At 42.7% G+C, this 18371-nt stretch overlaps 1 protein-coding gene across 1 annotated transcript in view; it reads left to right on the top strand.

The window, feature by feature from the left end:
* The window catches only part of LOC119953915 (acid-sensing ion channel 2-like), a 348128-nt gene extending 330106 nt beyond the window's left edge, over nt 1–18022 (top strand). The window contains exon 3 of the mRNA XM_038778584.1: nt 16696–18022. The gene's annotated coding sequence lies outside the window, so the exon portion shown is untranslated. The remainder of the gene's footprint in view (nt 1–16695) is intronic.
* The last annotated feature ends 349 nt before the right edge of the window (nt 18023–18371 follow it).

Below are 18371 nucleotides of genomic sequence, written 5' to 3'. Positions count from 1 at the left end.
TTTCAAGTTCAATTACAACATTCAGGTTCATGGACATTCAGACCATTTAATGTAACAGCAGGAACCAGAAGCCTGCATCCTTGAGCTGTCTTTTTTCAGAAATGATTTTGAAATGCTGCTGATTGTCAGTGAGACTTGATTTTCGGTGACAGTTGATCAAGGTGTGTAAAGTAATTGAGGTAGTTGATGCATATTTCTAATAGCTAAGTTGATTTTTCTTCTTCGTAGTAGTTTACAGTAAAATTGGAATTCCATACCTTGTCTCACGAGTAAACTAAAAAAAACTTTGAAATTAATCTGTGTGGAGGTAGTTGTATGGATATTATTCACGTTCTTGTTAAACTCATTTTAATGGAGGCAGTAACTCATTTATTTATTCACCTGCATCAATATTCACACTCATCTTTGCTTAAGTCACTGTGGGCTAATTGGTTTTTGGAGGTAACGCCCCTCATAATTTGTCTTAGGCTGGGTGATGACACAGAACTCCGGGCGCTCCGGTTTACTCCCACAGTCCAAAGATGTGTAGGTTAGGTGGGGTTATGGGGTTAAGGGGATATACTGGGGGAGCTGACCAAGGTAGGGTGCTCTTTCAGAGAGTCGGTGCAGATTCGATGGGCCAAATGGCCTCCTTCTGCACTATAAGAATTCTATGATTCTATGAACTGTCAGTGACATGAATGGCAACTGGCTGTTCCTGTGTTTCTCCATAAATGCTAATGCGGGAGATCAGCACCTTAGGAATTCCACCTCCCCAAGTGCACCGTGGGTTTCTGCTGTCTTCTAGATTTCCACGAGCAATAGGTTTCTCTTCAGCAGCTAATTATTATTCTGCTTCGAGTAGGATCGAGATGAGGTTCAGAAAGGTCAGTGCAGGAACCCAGGCTGATCGGGCATCGTAAGGAATCACTGTTCGCTACCCACTGTTAGGCTTGACACTGCACCTGCAGGTCCAGGCTGGGCTAATGTAGGGTTGTTCATTTGCTTTACTCTCACACTTGATATATGGAGTTTGGTAATATGTTTCTGACAAGATTAATTTCACAAGTAGCCTTTTTACTTTGAAACTAAGTTTCGTGATGCAGAATTATTACTCATGTACAAGTTAGATACATGAAATATTGTTGAGTAGCAGTGCACTCAAGTCTATAAGGTGATCAATCTTCGACATCCAAGAGTTCCTCCGGTGATCCATCTTCCTAGACAGTCCTCTTCCAGCATTTGTTACCACAGAACATTTTATTGCAGCTTCTTCATCATTCCTTAGAAGCATGGAGAGTGCATGTTCACTGACATGCTGTCCTCCTTAAACAATCTTAGTCATTTCAGTGGTCAACACTCCTGATTACCATGCCTGTACAATCAAGTAGTTCTCCAGTTTCTGTATCACATCAACAGCTCTGCTCATAGAAATATGGATTTATAGATGTTTACAGCACAAAAGAAGGCCATTCAGCCCATCATGCCCATGACAGCTAATAGCACTACACTAATCTCATTTTCCAGCACTTGGCCCGTAATCCTAGAGGTTATGGCAGCGCAAGTGAACATCTAAATACTTATTAAATGTTATGAGAGCTTGTGACTCTACCACCCTTTCAGGCAGTGATTTGCAGACTCCCACCAATCTCTTGAGTGAAAAAGTTTCTCCTGAACTCCCCTCTTAGTCTTCTACCTCTTATCTTAAAATGATGCCCTCCTGCTTATTGTCTCCTCCACTAATAGAAAAAGTGCCTCCCTATCCAACCTATCTATGCCCTTCATAATCATACACACCTTTACGAGGTCCCCTCTCAACCTTTGCTGCTCCAACCTAGCCAACATTTCTTCACAGCTCTGATCCTCCAGCACAGGCAGCATCCTGGTAAATCGCCTCTATCAAGTGCGATCACATCCTTCCAATAATATTGTGATCAGAACTGCACACGATACTCCAGTTGGGGCCAAATCAGCTTTTTATCCAATTCCAGCGTGACCTCCCTGCTCTTGTAGTCTATGCCTCTTATCCCATATGCCACCTTAATCACCTTATTATCCACCTGCCCTGTCACCTTCAGGGATCTGTGGCTATGCACTCCAAGGTCCCTCTGACCTTCAGTGTTTTCCAGGGTCCTACCTTTGCCTTGTTAGCCACCTCTCTAAGTGCATTACCTCACACTTTCCCAGGATCAATTCCTATTGCCACTGTTGTGCACACCTGACCAGTCCATTGATATCATCCTGCAGTTTATGGCTATCTTCCTCACTATTTAAAACCCTGCCAATATTGGTGCCATACGCAAACGTTTTGATCATGTCCCCTGCATTTAAGCCTAAATCATTAATGTACACCACAAATAATAAGGGCCCTAGCACCGAGTCCTCAGGAGTGCATCCTCGACATGTCACATTCTTTGTTATGTAGAACACGATCCAACCAAATTGGAACAGAGTGTCCTGATGAGCACGTTTAGCCAGGTGTTTTCATGCTATCCATCGGGACTCTGGTTAAATTTGGGGCCTCAGCGTGGAGTTCCCCGCTGAGGCCACACTTAGTCCCGTTTCTGCACTGAGGAGCTAAGCTATCCAGAACTCCTCAGTGCAGGGAGATATCAGGACGCCAGTTTTAAATGGTGTCCCTATCTCTCGACTTCCCAAAGCATCCCCTGAACCCCCCCCAAAGCCCCAAACACCTACAACAGGGTCCTCAGACCCCACCTTACATGCAAAGGGCACCCCGGGCCCAAACTCTGACACGGCAAAACTGCCAGCTTGACACCTTGGCGCTGCCAATCTGACACCCAGATGGAACTGCCAAGGTGTCAGGCTGGAAGTGCAAGACTGCCCAGGTGATACCAGCAGTGCCAGGGTGCCAACATGCCCAGAGGACAAGCACCGAGGGGCCTCCGATCCCCTGTGAGACCACCCCATGAGTGCCAATCTATCTGGTTCCCATTTGTGGAGACCAGGACTGAACCGCGCATGCCTGAGATCTCTGAGGCAAAGGGGTTAGATCCCAACGCCTCGGGTAGATTGGGGGAATGTATATTAGAGTGAGAGTAGCTGTCTCACTCTAATATACAGAATTATAAAATGTTGATCCCGCCCACAATGGGCAGGATTCAGATCACAACATCTCATTAGAAGTCACAAAGTGAGGTGAGCCGGGTAATTCCCGAAAGAAGGATGTCCCGGCATCTATTGGCCATGCCGTGCTGTCATTAGGCTGCAATGTGGCTGGTAGATCATGCCCAAAATCACATGTATGTTCATTCAGTTTAATTAACAAGCTGTAGCCTACTACCATTATAAAGTAAGAAGTCTTACAACACCAGGTTAAGGTCCAACAGATTTCTTTCGAATCACTAGCTTTTGGAGCGCAACTCCTTCATCAGGTGAGTGAAGGAACTGCGCTCTGAAAGCTAGTGAATCGCAACAAACCTGTTGGACTTTAACCTGATGTTGTAAGACTTCTTATTGCGCCCACCCCAGTCCAATGCCGGCATCTCCACATCATGGCTACCATTATAAGGTGCACAGCATGATTCTGCTGATTGCAATTCTTTCAAATATGCCAAGCTGACCCTTAATAAACCAACCTGAAGTTTAAGTATTGCTTGAAAAATGCTGCATTTTTGTGACAACAGCTGTATTTTGACAGCTGTCATGAAAAGGGGACACTTCCATCTGACTGAAATGAGCCCGTGCCAAATGGGTCCTGCCACAGTGATCCCAATTGGGCAATGGACTTCACTCATTCTCTTGTTAGCTTGCAGCTCTTCTTAAAAACCACCAAGGTTCTCATTTCACCAGCATTCCTCAGCTCATATCATTTTTTTTTGTAAGAAGTCTTACAACACCAGGTTAAAGTCCAACATGTTTGTTTCAAACACTAGCTTTTGGAGCTCCTTCCTCAGGTGAATCTTTTTAAATGGTGGTACGTTTCTCGTAGAGATCGATAATTTCTAAATAAAGAATTTTCCAGTGACCCGAGGAAATAAATCACATTTTAAGACTTTTGCTGCAAAAGACAAGCTAAAATTAACATTGATAAAACATTGCTTAACAGGCAACTAATCCGCCAAACTAAATAAAAGTACTTTGGCATTATCTAAGTAATGCAATTGAGTTACATCTTTCAACTCCTTCCGCGGTGCGTCACATTTCCGGCAGATATAGCATCACAGGGTTAACTCCCAATTTACGCACATGCTTGAAAATTTTAATTGTCTCCATAGCCATAGCCTTTTGGAGATAAAGCTTTTGGTTTACTTGACAACTTGTGTGGAAAAGTGTAACTGAAGAAATAACTTCCTTCTCTTTGCACTCCAGGCTGTTTGCAAAAATGGCCAGCATTCCATTAGCCTTTTTGAACATTATTTTTGTACTAGGTTTTAGTGATTTGCGTACCTGGATTGGAATACCATTTTATCTTCCACTGTTCCTAGTTTTGTGCCATTATGGAAATATTCTGATTTATCTGCCATGGCTCAAAGTGGATGACCCCATACTTTCACACATTGGACTTCATTTGCTTCAGTTTTGTCAATTCATGTAATTTGCCTGAGTTCCTTTGAAGGTTCCAGTTTCCATTTGAACAAATGTTGTGCCTTTGAAATTAATGTCACTTTCACAATTGGATATAAAACCTTCAACCACATCGTTAATATAGAATCATAGAATCTCTACAGTGCAGAAGGAGGCCATTCCGTCCATCAATCTGCACCAATCCTCTGAAAGAAAGAGATTCACTCCCCCACCCTATCCCCGTAACCCCACCTGAACTGTGCATACCTGGACACTGAGGGGCAATTTTATCATGGTCAATCCACCCAACCATCTTTGGACTGTGGAATGAAACCAGAGCACCCGGAGGAAACCCATGTAGACACGGGGAGAAAGTGCAAACTCCACAAAGACAGTAACCCAAGGCTGGAATTGAACCTGTGTCCCTGACACTGTGAGGCAGCAATGCAAACCACTGTGCCACCATGCGGTAGTATTAAATATGCTGAAAAGCTGAAGCCCCATTATAGATCACTTAGAAAAATCATTTGACGTATCATGCCAATCATAGTCCCATTTCCTTATCCCTACTTTGGTTCCTACCTCCCAATTCTAATTGCCAACCCATATCGCCGATTACCTGTAATCTATATTTGGATATTTTCACCAATCACTCGAACTTTACGAAATCCATTTTGGAAATTTGTCTGGGCAGCACTATATGCTGTTGACCCCCCCTCACAAAATTAAACTAGATCGGTTTCTCCCCTCCATCTAGAGGTGGACTACCTATATATAGAGTGCAATTGCTGTTGAGAGGCAACCCTGAATATTTAATAGAGGTGAGCAATAAAAGAATGGTCTGGTTCTTGATATTTTAACACTTGTAGGCAGAAGTGTAAATCTGTCCCGACTTCAGCAGTAAATTCACTGAGAAGAAAATACAACTTTTCATCTCCATTACTGCCGTTGCTACGTTACGCTATTATTCTTGCCGTACCTTAGTATTATTCATCAATTCCTGGAACAATTATTGGAGCTCCTTCCTTACAACAGTTGGCTGAGTTTGCATTATCTGTGATAGACTGTCATAGTCTTTACCCCTCAAGCATGGAGTTGTGGGCCAAAGCAGGTTCTGCAGCTATTCTATGATGTATTGTGTTAGGAATTCAATAGCTTGAGTCCAGAAACTGAACTGAAGGGTTTTGCATATTCTACATTTGATTGTATTACATTTTCACCATTGATACTGATAACATGGGTGATTAGCAGTTTGAGAATTGTGAAAAAACATTCTGATAGGTGCGTTAAGATTGACTTTTTGCTGCAAACTCCATCATCTACATTTCCATAGAACCCAACAGTGCAGAAAGAGGCCAATCGGCCCATTGAATCTGCACCGACCCTCCAAAAGAGCACCCTACCTCGGCTCACTCCCCCACCCTATCCCTATAACCCCATATGTTGATCATGGCCAATCCACCTAGTGGGCACATCTTTCCCACAACACATCTTTCCTACAACAGAACAATACTCAATTACCATTTTCATGGGCTGTCATTAAAATCAATGAAACAGTGAATCACAGGCCAAGAATCAGCTAACGCTTTTAACAAGGCAGTTTTTCTTCATTTGATTTATTTCCAATTTTCTTTTTCAAAGGGTGGAAACAGCAGAAAATTGGACGCCTGTGCTAGACTAATCTGATAAACTGCGATTAACTGCTCCTGTATATAATAAATGTATTTGAACATGATCTTTGTGTTTAGTTTGAAGGAATTATTTCTTGCCATATGACGGGAGTTCCTATCATAAAGCCATTCTGGCACAGAAGGAATAGATTTGCCTCATTGAACCCATGGCGGCTCTCTGACGAGCAACCCAGTCAGTCCCATTTCCACACTCGAATCCCATCGACCTGCAAGTTAATTTTCCTGAAGTGCCCATCCAATTTCCTTTGAGATCACTGCCCATCTCGGCCTCCATCGCCCTCATTGGCAACAAGTGTCAGATCATTACCACTTACTGCTTGAAAAAGCTCTTCCTCACATCCCCTATGTTTACTAATTTAAATTAACTTAGCAAACACGAAGGCTATTAATATTCACAAAGCCTGATTAAATTCAGCCGTATCCCAAGGCTATCGTGTAATTTCGATATTGAATTGGAGATACACAGCTGAGTACATCCATGGCAACAGGGGAGTCCATTATGGATTGGGAAGTCAAAAACAGAAAATTCCGGAAAAACTCAGCAAACTTTTGGCTCTTCATCATACCTTTGTCTTCGGATGAAGAGTCAAATGGACTTGAAACATTAACTCTGTTTTCTCTCCCTGGAGATGCTGCCACACCTGCTGAGTTTTTACAGCATTCTCCATTTTTGTTATCAGGCATGCGCAGTATTTTGCTCATGAATCTGGAAGTATAATAATAATCTTTATTGTCACAAGTAGGCTTTTTTTTTAACACTGCAATGAAGTTACTGTGAAAAGCCCCTAGTTGCCACATTCTGGCGCCTGCTCGGGTTCAGAGAGCAGTATGTCTTTCGGGACTTGTGGGAGGAAACTGGCGCACCTGGAGGAAACCCAAGCAGACATGGGAGAATGTGCAGACTTGACACAGACCCAAGCTGGGAATCGAACCTGGGACCCTGAAGCTGTGACGCAACAGTGCTACCCACTGTGCTACCGTGCTGCCCGACTTGGCTCAGATTTGCGTGTGGGCTCAGGAAACCCCAACCTGCGCATTTCTGCTCTTTTCAAAATTCACACCCAACCCATGCGTGACTTCACCTAGGATTTTGGTCTTTTCACATGGGTCATGTTCGCAAAGCATTTTGGAGTCGAAATGGAATGTTGGGAGTGTAATTATGGAGACGGGCTTGTTAGAAGGCCTGCCTCAGTTTTCTGACACAGCAGCCCAACTTCCAACATCATTTAAGCACCCCCTAATCCTCAGTCCATGTACCCTCACTCCCAATGCCTCCTCTATAGATTTATGGATTCTATTCTATGGATTCTGTGGACCCTTAGCCATTTTTATGCTATCCTATGCCCACTCAGACCCTGGTACCCCTTCAGTCCCTCCATGTATCATTCACAGCTACTCGTGCTAAATGCACAATCCTCAGGCATGCAACAGCAATGACAATTAGTTCAGAATCATCAGAAAGAAATTGACCATCAAACAATGTAGTAAAACTTTGAATTCAAACACATCCCTATTGATACTGGAGAAAAACACTTCTCCAGTTAAAAAAGTGCCGATCATGCTTGTAAATAGATAGGAGACGACTTCAAAGGCCTATTCTGTTATCACAGTCTCTTAAACGTTTCAATCATTCTTGGATCAGTAGAACGCCTGTTGAGCTAAAGCCATTTTAACTTTTGAAATCTAGCTACATTTCTTAACAAAAATGTTTAGCTACATTGCCTGAAACAGTACAACAGTATGGTGTTTCATTTGCATTTAAAAGCAGAGTGTCTATGAATCAATGGAGGGGAGCAGCTGCAGAGATTTTTTCAACTTTCAAAAGCAAGGTTAAGAAGCAGAGCTGTCAGTCAATTTAAATAGCAGCACAAAATATGATAGCACATGCTGCTAAACAGTTTTAATGCATTATGACAATTGTGATGATTGGATAAGCACTGTGATGAATGCTAACAATTGCACAATGCTGGTCAATGTAGGGATCAATCTACCTTTGCAAGAAAGATCCAATAGGTCCTGATGACATTTGATAGTGTCAAATAATTTTACATTTATCATTCAGAACATTTCCAACACTCCCACAAGTTTCTTCCAATGGTCACGAACTCTCCAAGGAGGTGCTTTTTTTTAGGGCTTAGAAAACCTACTCAAGGGGCTGGATTGTTCCAAAATGAGACAATGTTCCCCCGCCGGCATTATAACGGTGGAGTTTTATGCCAGTAATCCCTTACAAAAAGTTGAACAAATTCAATGCCCTGCAGGGGTCTAGCAGGTACCCGGAGTGAATCTCGCAGCTTTTGCTGTGGATATGGGCCCCCACACTTTGTTGTTGAAAACTCACCACTATTCTTAGAAGTCCCGCTATACCAAAGAGGGCTGACATTCTAAATGGTGAACGGGGATTCTCACTCCCTGACTCCTGTGCAGGCTTCGGTGGGTGCTATTCAGGTCAAACTATATTTTCAAGTTATCCCCCGGTATAACCCATACCTTCACAGAAGATTTCATCTACTTACCACTTAGTAGCATCGATCCTGGGTCCCGCATTGCTAAGTAAGTAAAGTAGATTTTGGAATAACCACTTTTACAGGTTAAAACTTTTAAGTTATTTTATTATTATATTTTTTCTTTTAAAAGCTGCAATCACTGTTTTTACAGAAAGGTAAAAAGATCTTGCTTCTGGATCCTTTTGGTTGGTTGAAGGGACCTTCAGGCCCACCTTGACAATCAATCTTCTTTAATGTCTGGTCTTCTTTAGATGTATTCACTGTTCTGCTCGGTTGCTATGTCCTATCTTTCCCATGTATCGAGCTATGAGAGTTAACTCTGCTGGCTATCTCTGAGCTGACTCTGAGCTGACTCTGCATCCTCTTTAAATTCTGGTCTTCCTGAGATGTATTAGCTGTTTTAGCTCCACTACTTTGCTTTGTCCCTTTCCTATGACCGCGCTGACTGTAAGCTGACTCTGAGCTGCTTGTTCCTTTTCTGATTCTCTCCTTCTCTCCTGGACTTCTTAATCTCCTGTCCCCTTTCTCAGGGTTCATATATCTTTTGAACAGTTATTATGTTTTTATGACTTTATTGTAAAGCAACTTTTATTTCACTTGAATTGTAAAAGGTACCTTTATTCTAAATTTTACTAACACGACTAAGTATTCATATTGTCATGACCACAGCTCATAGATCTCTGATTACATTGTTTTCTTTGCGATGTTCAAAATGCTTTGATTTCAAAAGGGTGTTACTTTTAATTCCTGTCATTTCTATAGTTTTATTTTCCAATTGTGTCCTCAGCTCATAATTTTGACTTTAATTTTGGCTTTAAATTATGTTACTCGTAGACTGATAGTCTCCAGTTTTCTTTAATTTACTTGGTGTTAGCAGAATTTCACACCTATATATTTTCCCCCCTAGTCATTCTTTTCAATCTGCTGATTTTACTTCAATGAAGGTCTGAATCATTGCTTTTAGAATAATGCTACAAATCCACTTGGTTATGACTTGAAAGGTTTACATTTATCACCTAACTCAACTGAAACCCTCATCCATGCTTTTCCAGATGCTTACTAAGGTGGTTAATTTTAATGAAGGTGTGAGCCATTGTTTTTAGCTTCATACAAAAATCCTGTTTGTTTTGTTTGCTAAGCCTGTTTGACCAAGGCTATCTGCATTTTACAATCCTGCTCTTTGCAGCTGCTGTTAACCCTTCATGGGATCTTTCCCTGTATCCTCTCACCTTTCTCTCAGACCAGATATTGTCAGACTTCCATGTTTCAAATGACACATCCTTCCGTATTATCAATTACAACTTCCAGTTCGGAGTCCGCGCATATGCACGGTGGTGACCTCCAGCAGCCACGCTGAGCTCCATCGCGGACTCGGACCATGGAGCCACACAGAGAAAGGAGTTCCCCCCAATCAGCCGCCCGCCCAAGCTTGAAACTGCGCAGATTTAATCCCCGTCTGCCTGTAAGGCCTCCCCAGGCCTCCAATCCCCCCGCCCCCAAGCAGGGCGGCCGCAGACTGAGTCCGCAGCTGCCACACCAGCATCCCGACTGACAATAGGTGGTCAGTTCAACGCCATCGGGAGTGAAGCCGGTCGGGAACGGAAGATTGCTGGGTGAGCCTCTGGCAGTGGCCCCCCAATGGTGCAGCATACTCCGTGGTCACGTTGATTTCTTGGGCATGGAGAATCGCCAGATCAGCGGCGGCCCGATTACGATGTGAAAGCGGATTCTCCGCGGGGCTGCGGAGAATCCAGCCCAAGAACAGTGTGCAGGAGGAAATACAATTCTCTCAATCTTCACAATGGGCCCTGACCCTGTGTACACGTGCATTTTGCACCCAAGGCCTTCCCAATCTGCCAAAAGGTTGCACAAAAATGATGTGGAGTCAGCAACGCAAAGGAACAGATAGCAGGATATTCGATCGGTGAGATCATCTGCGTTGCCATCAGTGCATCCACGCCTGCGAGTTTCCCGATGGTGTGGGAGTGGCCACAATGGGAAACCCCATTGGCCGAGTGCGGGAATGGAGAATCCCGCAGTCGGCAGGGGCGCCCCTTGTCGGAAAACTGGACCGGCGGGATGGGGAGTCCCGCCCACAGTATGTTATTGTTGGAAAAGCAAAAGTTAGCATTATGTGACCTGGCTTGCACTGCCATTGGAAGACGAAAATCTGGCTCCCTAACTCCGTGTTGAGTGTACTGTTCTCTTCTTTACATTCATTGGTTTGTGGTTTTGGGGACACCATCTAATTAATTCAATAACTCAGAACAGTTATTCTCTTAACCAGTATCATTTCATTATTACATCATTGCTAATATTGTCTACTTTACTTACTGAAACAGCTGACATGATAAAGATGCTGTAATCTCGAAGCATCACCATATCATGTGGCTGTAAAGACACAAAACTGTGCACATTGCATTGCCATTATGCTGTGAAACTAACAGAGCTTGTGATATCCACAGAAACTCAGTTATAAATGTGATAAGGCAGCAATTGCTGACAGTGATTCTCTGTGACCTTATAAGGCACGGTATAGAAGACATCTTGGCTGGTAATTTTTAGAAATTACTGAACTGCTAAGAACTTCTTTTATGCTGTGATATTGCTGTTGAAAAGCCTGGAAAAACGTTGTTAATGAGGTATAACTGAGCTCTTAACAGCATATTAAATCATAACTACTGTTTAGCAATCTCTCTGGCCCTGGAAGACTGATTTTATATTTGTGTAAGGTCAAACCTTTTCATAGTACATTGAAATTTTTTCAGCTTCTAACCTGCCAGTCCCAATCTTTATTTTGCTGTCTATAAAATGTGTAAAAAGTGAAGGTTAGGCTGCGGCATTTTATTTCCTGGCTTCCTGTCTGTGAGAATTCTTTAATGCGACTGGCTACTTAACGTCCTTGATGATATTACTGTTGCTGGCGACCTGGTGGTCCCCTTGACTTGGTGGCAGGTTCAAATGAACATTGGGAAAGGTGAAATTCATGCCACAGAGATCACTGGGGCAGAATTTTACATTCCCCGCTGGTGGGCTTGTAGGCAAGGAGTGAATGTAATTTTTTTTGGATAACATCCCCACTGGGCTTGCACCAACTTCTCAGCAATTTTATGCTGGATCTGCTGAGGTTGAGACTCGCCCACCTGCCCTTGGCTAAATTGAGGCCCTTAAGTGGCCAATTATTGACCACCTAAGGGATGCTTTCTATCCTGTCCAACCCTCCACAGTTCATTTGTCCTCCCTATTTTTTGACACCCAAAATCTACCTAGTTCTGGACTCATGGTTCTTAGGCTGTTGTCCCAGTCAGGTACACTGCAGCTCCTGGCTTTTCAGAAACAAGACCGGCAGCTGTCCGAGGCAGGCCATCCTCCCAAGTAAGAGGCATAATCCTGGCAACGGCCAATTAATGCTCATTGACATGTGAAATAGCTGCAGGGTGTGATGACAACGCGTTGAGTGTGTGATCAATTCCAGATCTACTGGGCCCGGATTGCAACATAGGTAAAATTAGATATTATTTTTCAAAAAACAGGCCTTTGGCTGAGCCCAATAAACTGCAGTCACCAGGTTTGTAACTTTAACACAAGCAACCTTTTATTATGTAAAGTATTATAATTTTATGGACATAATATGTAACTGACTATCTAATACCACTTCCCCAGCCACTCCCCCTTCCGAACTCAAGCCACTCTCTACACAGACACACAGAGAGGAAAGAGTGGTGAAAAGGTAAAGAAAATGTTAATAAACTAAGGGATAAAGATCTTTGATGCACTGGGATGATTTCCAGTTAGTGTCTTTCTGAAGTTTGGATACTTCTTCCTTCTAGGTTTGGGATGGTTTTCTCTGGCAAGGATATGCCGGGCACTCACTGCTTTCAGAACAATAAAGCAATTCTTTCCCCTCAGTAAGTAGGAGAGAGAGAGAGAGTGAGAGAGAACAAGTGACCGAGAGAGACAGAGCGAGGCAGAGACAGACACACAGAGAGAAAGAATGTTCCTTTCAATTCCTAGGTCTCAACATTTCTGCCCAGTTCTCTCAGAAAATATCGTGCAGGAACCAATCACTGACTTTTGTCCCTGGCCAACCCACAGGCTGCCAGCCAATCAATCAATCTGACTCATTCCAAACCTAGTTCCAAAGATGCACTCGGTGCCAAAACGTCTGACTGCTCCCTTCCAAAAATGAAACCTATACACACCAGTGTTTGAAGAACGATTTAGTTTGGTATTGGGAGATCATGTAGGACCATTGCCTAAAACAAAAGCACAGCATCAATACATTCTTACGATCATGGATATGACCACCTGATTTCCGGAAGCTATGCTTTTAAGAACAGTGAGGCTTACATTAACATTGCAATGAAGAGCAATTCACATACCGCCGCAACCGGCCCACAGCAGACGCCATCTCCCTGGCCCTACACTCATCCCTAGAGCATCTCAACAACAAGGACTCCTACATCAGATTCCTGTTTATTCACTACAGCTCGGCCTTCAACACCATAATCCCAGCCAAGCTCATATCTAAGCTCCAAAACCTAGGACTTGGCTCCTCACTTTGCAACTGGATCCTCGTATTTCTGACCCACAGACCACAGTCAGTAAGAATAAACAACAACATCTCCACAAAAGCGGGGCCCCACAAGGCTGCATACTTAGCCCTCTACTATACTTCCTGTACACACACGACTATGGCAAAATTTTGTTCCATCTCCATCTACAAGTTTGCTAACAAAATGGCCATAGAGGACCGGATCTCAAATAACAACGAGTCAGAATACAGGAGAGGGATAGAGAACCTAGTGGAGTGGTGCAGCGACAACAATCTTTCCCTCAATGCCATCAAAACTAAAGAGCTGGTCATTGACTTCAGGAAGCAAAGTACTGTACACATCCCTGTCAGCATCAACAGGGCCTAGGTGGAGATGGTTAGCAGCTTCAAATTCCTAGGGGTACACATCTCCAAAAATCTGTCCTGGTCCACTCAAATCAACACTCCCACCAAGAAAGCACAACCGCGCCTATACTTCCTTGGGAAACTAAGGAAATTACAGGTGCACCATAGAAAGCATCTTATCTGGCTGCATCACAGCCTGGTGTGTTCAGCCCACAACCACAAGAAACTTCAGAGAGTCGTGAGCACAACCCAGTCCATCACACAAACCTGCCTCCCATCCATTGACTCCATCTACACCTCCCGCGGCCTGGGGAAAGTGGGCAGCATAATCAAAGACCCCTCACACCCAGGTTACTCACTCTTCTAATACGCACGAGCAGACTCAAAAACAACTTCTTCCCCACTGTTACCAGACTCCTGCATGAACAGACACAAAAACAGCTTCTTCACCACTCTTACCAGACTCCTAAACGACCCTCTTATGGATTGACCTCATTAACACGACACCCCTGTATGCTTCACCCAATGCCGGTGTTTATGTAGTTACATTGTGTACCTGGTGTTGCCCTATTCTGAGTTTTTTAAAATGTCATTTTCTTTTCATCTACTTAATGATCTGTTGAGCAACTCGCAGAAAAATACTTTTCGCTGTACCTCAGTACGTGACAATAAACAAAATCCAATCCAATCCACATTCTCCATGTATTTGCGTGGGTTTCCTCCGGGTCACATACCTTGTGACGAAACGTCCTTGCACTGACTTTTCCTCCCTCTAAGCGAGGAGGTATGTGGAAGCCCTACCTGTTTATTTCCTTCAACCGGCAGAACACTGTCCCTGGCCAACTCCAAGTTGCCAGCCAACCAGTCGATCCAACTCCCTCCAAGCATGGATTGTAAGATCTACTCTGTGCCGAGGAGCCTTCCGAAAACAAAATCTGGGAACACAGTATCCTGACAAGCAGGCTGCTTCAACTTTGAGTCTTCTGCTTAAAGGTACATTCCAATTATGTGTCCGCAGACCTAAAATAATAAAATAACATAAAAGAAATGGGAACCAAGGAAATAAACTGGAAGGATTCTTTCAGTGAGTGTCAGCGGTGATGTGTTTGTCGGGAATCCTCAAATTACAGGAAGGAAAATGCTGCTGTCTGATATATCCTGGCCTAGGTTTTTGTGGGCAGTTTTAATCCAGGTTATTGGCATCAGGTAAAGCGATACATAATTCTACATACAAAAACAATCCACACAATTCTTCATGGATTCTCACATATCAAAGTCATCTTCATTCATTTCCAGATGTTGTGTCTGCTGTATGTAGCCGCATGGTAGCACAGTGGTTAGCACTGTTGTTTCACAGCGCCAGGGTCCCAGGTTCGATTCCCGGCTTGGGTCACTGTCTGTGCGGAGTCTGCACGTTCTCCCTGCACCTGTGTGGTTTTCCCTGGGTGCTCTGGTTTCCTCCCACAAGTCCTAAAAGATGTGCTTGTTAGGCGAATTGGACATTCTGAATTCTCTCCTAGTGTAACCGAACAGGTGCTATAGTAGGGGATATTCATAGTAATTTCATTGCAGTGTTAATGTAAGCCTACTTGTGACACTAATAAAGATTATTATTATATAATTTGGTAATAATTTTGGATTATGATCTATCGCCTGTCTTAAGTATGTGCCAACTGCACTCTGATTTTATACATTATTACATAATGTACACCAATCTGCCTATTGCTGCAAGACAGATAGATAATTGGCATGGAAGAACGTGCTGTTGTCTTCCATGTAATTGATTTTACACCTTTCATACCATATATAGAAACTGCACCTTCACTTTTGCTCTATCACCCTGGGCTCGTGTGCAGTCAATTCCAGTCCCATGTGCCCCGGTGTCATGTGAGAGTACGTTAAAGAAATGGGTGTTTAGCAAATAGCTGTAGTGGATGTACCTTTAAGAAATGAGTGTTTGTCAAATGGCTGCAGTGATCTCAGAGAGTAGGTGGAGCTTGGCTGTCTGCTTTTACTTTTGTTTTGGGCTGAATGCTACAGGATGTGTTTCAGTTCTTACACTTTGAATTTCAAAAGAAGAGGTGAGCAGTTGTCTCTAGATGGGCAATTATTTGCAAAGTGCTGCAGGATTCCATGATCCTTAAGTTCACTTTTTTTTTTACAGCTCTTGAAAGTATTCGCAGTTTGATCCAACAGTGGGTATTCATTTGCACTCAGGTTTTATAGTAAATGGGGCCTTTCTCAACTGGAGTACACTCCTGTCAGAAGGTAGGCTGCATCAGTTCTGTCTATATTAACAGGCAGCCTACAGTCCATAGGAATGCCAAACCCAATGGACCTTTGCATTTCATCTGGCCTGTACCAGTGGCTGGGTAATGTCATTACTTTACAATCATCCACTTCACGAGCCCTGTAACAATCCAACTTTCCACTTTCTCCACAAACCTAGGAAGGTTTGTTTTCGACTGTCCGTGGGGTTTCCAGTTGACAGTCAGTTCAGGTAGGTGTCGCTTTGTGTCAGCAGTGATGGTCTCATTGACCGTCTCCTTATTTTGTTGAAGTTAATTGATTGCAATTAGAAAATGTGGGAAACAATCAAATGAAATGTTGAGCTTTGTCAGGATCCTCAACGACCCCCCCTCCCACCGTGTCTTTCAGAATATTTGTTTTGACATTGCATGGCAGATACCTGCATTCTCCTAAATCAGTCAATTGCTATGTTAAGTTGGGAGTGGCAAGAAAAATAGGCTCAAATACGTGTTGAGACATGGTCACTTCCAACATTTACTAAAAGATTGAATGGTGCTTTCTTTCTGCTTTTACATTCCCTCTGCTTTCTTTTTGGGGAGTGAGCGTGTTCGGGTGCATGGTCCCTTTAAATGTTTTTGAGAAGCTGTGCCTCTGCTGTAACGTAAAGAAGCCGACTTGTGCACCAACTGTACAAGGACTTTGTGTTGCTGCAAAGTCGCACATGTTACAGGAACATAGTGTCCAGCAGAAAAGATGTAGGATTTTAAGTATGAAGTTTCACAAGTGAAACTGCACTATTGGAAGAGTTGACCTGTGGTGTTTTTATTTTCAATCTTAACAGATAATGATGCCCTTTTGTAACATTAAAAAGCAGAACAATCTTCATCAAATGATTCTGCCCATCCCTAGTGTACCTGCAGTGAAAAACTACTTTCAACCTTTTATGATGCAGGAATTAAAGATAGACTGAGGACCTGACAGGTGGGTGCAGCACTTTACAAAATGTAAATAATCATAGGAATTGTCCTTATTCCATGTAGTCATACATTACAACCTCCATCTTATAACCAGTGTGTCAAAATCATACTTAATTCCAGAAAACCAAATTAATTCCATCTAAATTCCAAACTGCATTCACGATTGGGAAATGAATCCATCAGGTCTAATGTAGTGTTCCATTCCGTGGCTATAATTGGTCCTGCTGATAAGAGAGTTGATGAAAATAGAGATGTTCGCAGAGATGGCTGTAGGAATGAAAAGTGCTTCCTGTTGATCAATCAAAAGAAAGGCACATGTCTGACTGCTGCTTGTCCGTATGCCATAAACCTTGATTGAACCGCTTTGCTCCTGAATCCTCTTTAGAGCCATGCAATTAAACTTTATGCTGCAGTCAAGTAGAAGTAAAGTTTCGATTCTATAAGTGAAAGCATTTCAACATCACTCGATCTCAACTGTCTAATGGAGTACTGAATTTCCTGCAGGTCTTGTGTTGCACAAATGCTTTTCATCACTTTCCATGAGTGGGAGAGAGAGTGGGGAATAGTCAAGAGAATTGAGAACACCAAAAGGTTATCGGAAAGGTTTCACAATTTTAATGAAATTGTAACTCCAATTAATTAAAGTGCCTAAATGTTTGTGGCCTATTATTTGTTGCAAGTCTGTGATTGTTCAGTTTCTATTCATTTCGTTAATAGAGGGGGATGAGCTAAGTTAGTCTGATTCAAAGGGTCAGCGTGGATCAATCTGCATCAATTAAGTTGCCTTAGGAAGTTTTTTGCCATGCTTTGTTTGTTAAGTAAGTATGTAAATCACTCAGTACTTGTATCATCCTCAAGATTCTCAGTACTTGTATCATCCTCAAGATTCCCAGGCCTGGGAACATCAAGGTGAAGCCAATAACTATTTAAACATCTTGGGTATGAATCAAACATGTTTTAAATCAATTAAATAAACTGAAGCCGGGTGCAATTTTCACATATGTTACTACAGCAACCAGAATTTGCCAAGGGTTATAGAAGCCACCAGTCAAGAAGAAAGAGATGTTCACAGCCAAGAAACAAAGTGGAGTCAACAATAATTATTGTTGAACCATTGGTCTAATTGTCATGTGCGAGTATCTTTAAGAAATGGGTGTTCAAGAAATGTACCTTTAAGAAATGGGTGTTTATCAGTGATGTCTGAGTGTGGGTGGAGCTTGGCTGTCTGTCAGCTTTTTACTTTTATTTTGGGCTGTTTGCTGCAGGGTGTGTTTTAGTTTCGTTTTCAGAGCTGGATAGCTGAAGTCACAGCCAGAAGGGCTATCAGTCTCTCTCTCTGTAATCTAAAGGATGTAAATCGATCCTTTGGTGATTTAAAACTAATAACTGCTCTCAGCAGTGACTTTAACCTGATGTGCTTCTGTTAAAAAAATATTTTTTAAGTCTTATGGATGTTAAAAGGACAGCTTAAGGATTACTTAGTGTTGTATTCTTTGGGGGTTGTATTTGAATTAACGGTTGCAAAGATGTTCACTATGTT

This window comes from Scyliorhinus canicula, chromosome 19 (genome assembly GCF_902713615.1).
Source record: "Scyliorhinus canicula chromosome 19, sScyCan1.1, whole genome shotgun sequence".
Lineage (NCBI taxonomy): Eukaryota > Metazoa > Chordata > Chondrichthyes > Carcharhiniformes > Scyliorhinidae > Scyliorhinus > Scyliorhinus canicula.
This window is presented reverse-complemented; position numbering and strand designations above follow the sequence as displayed.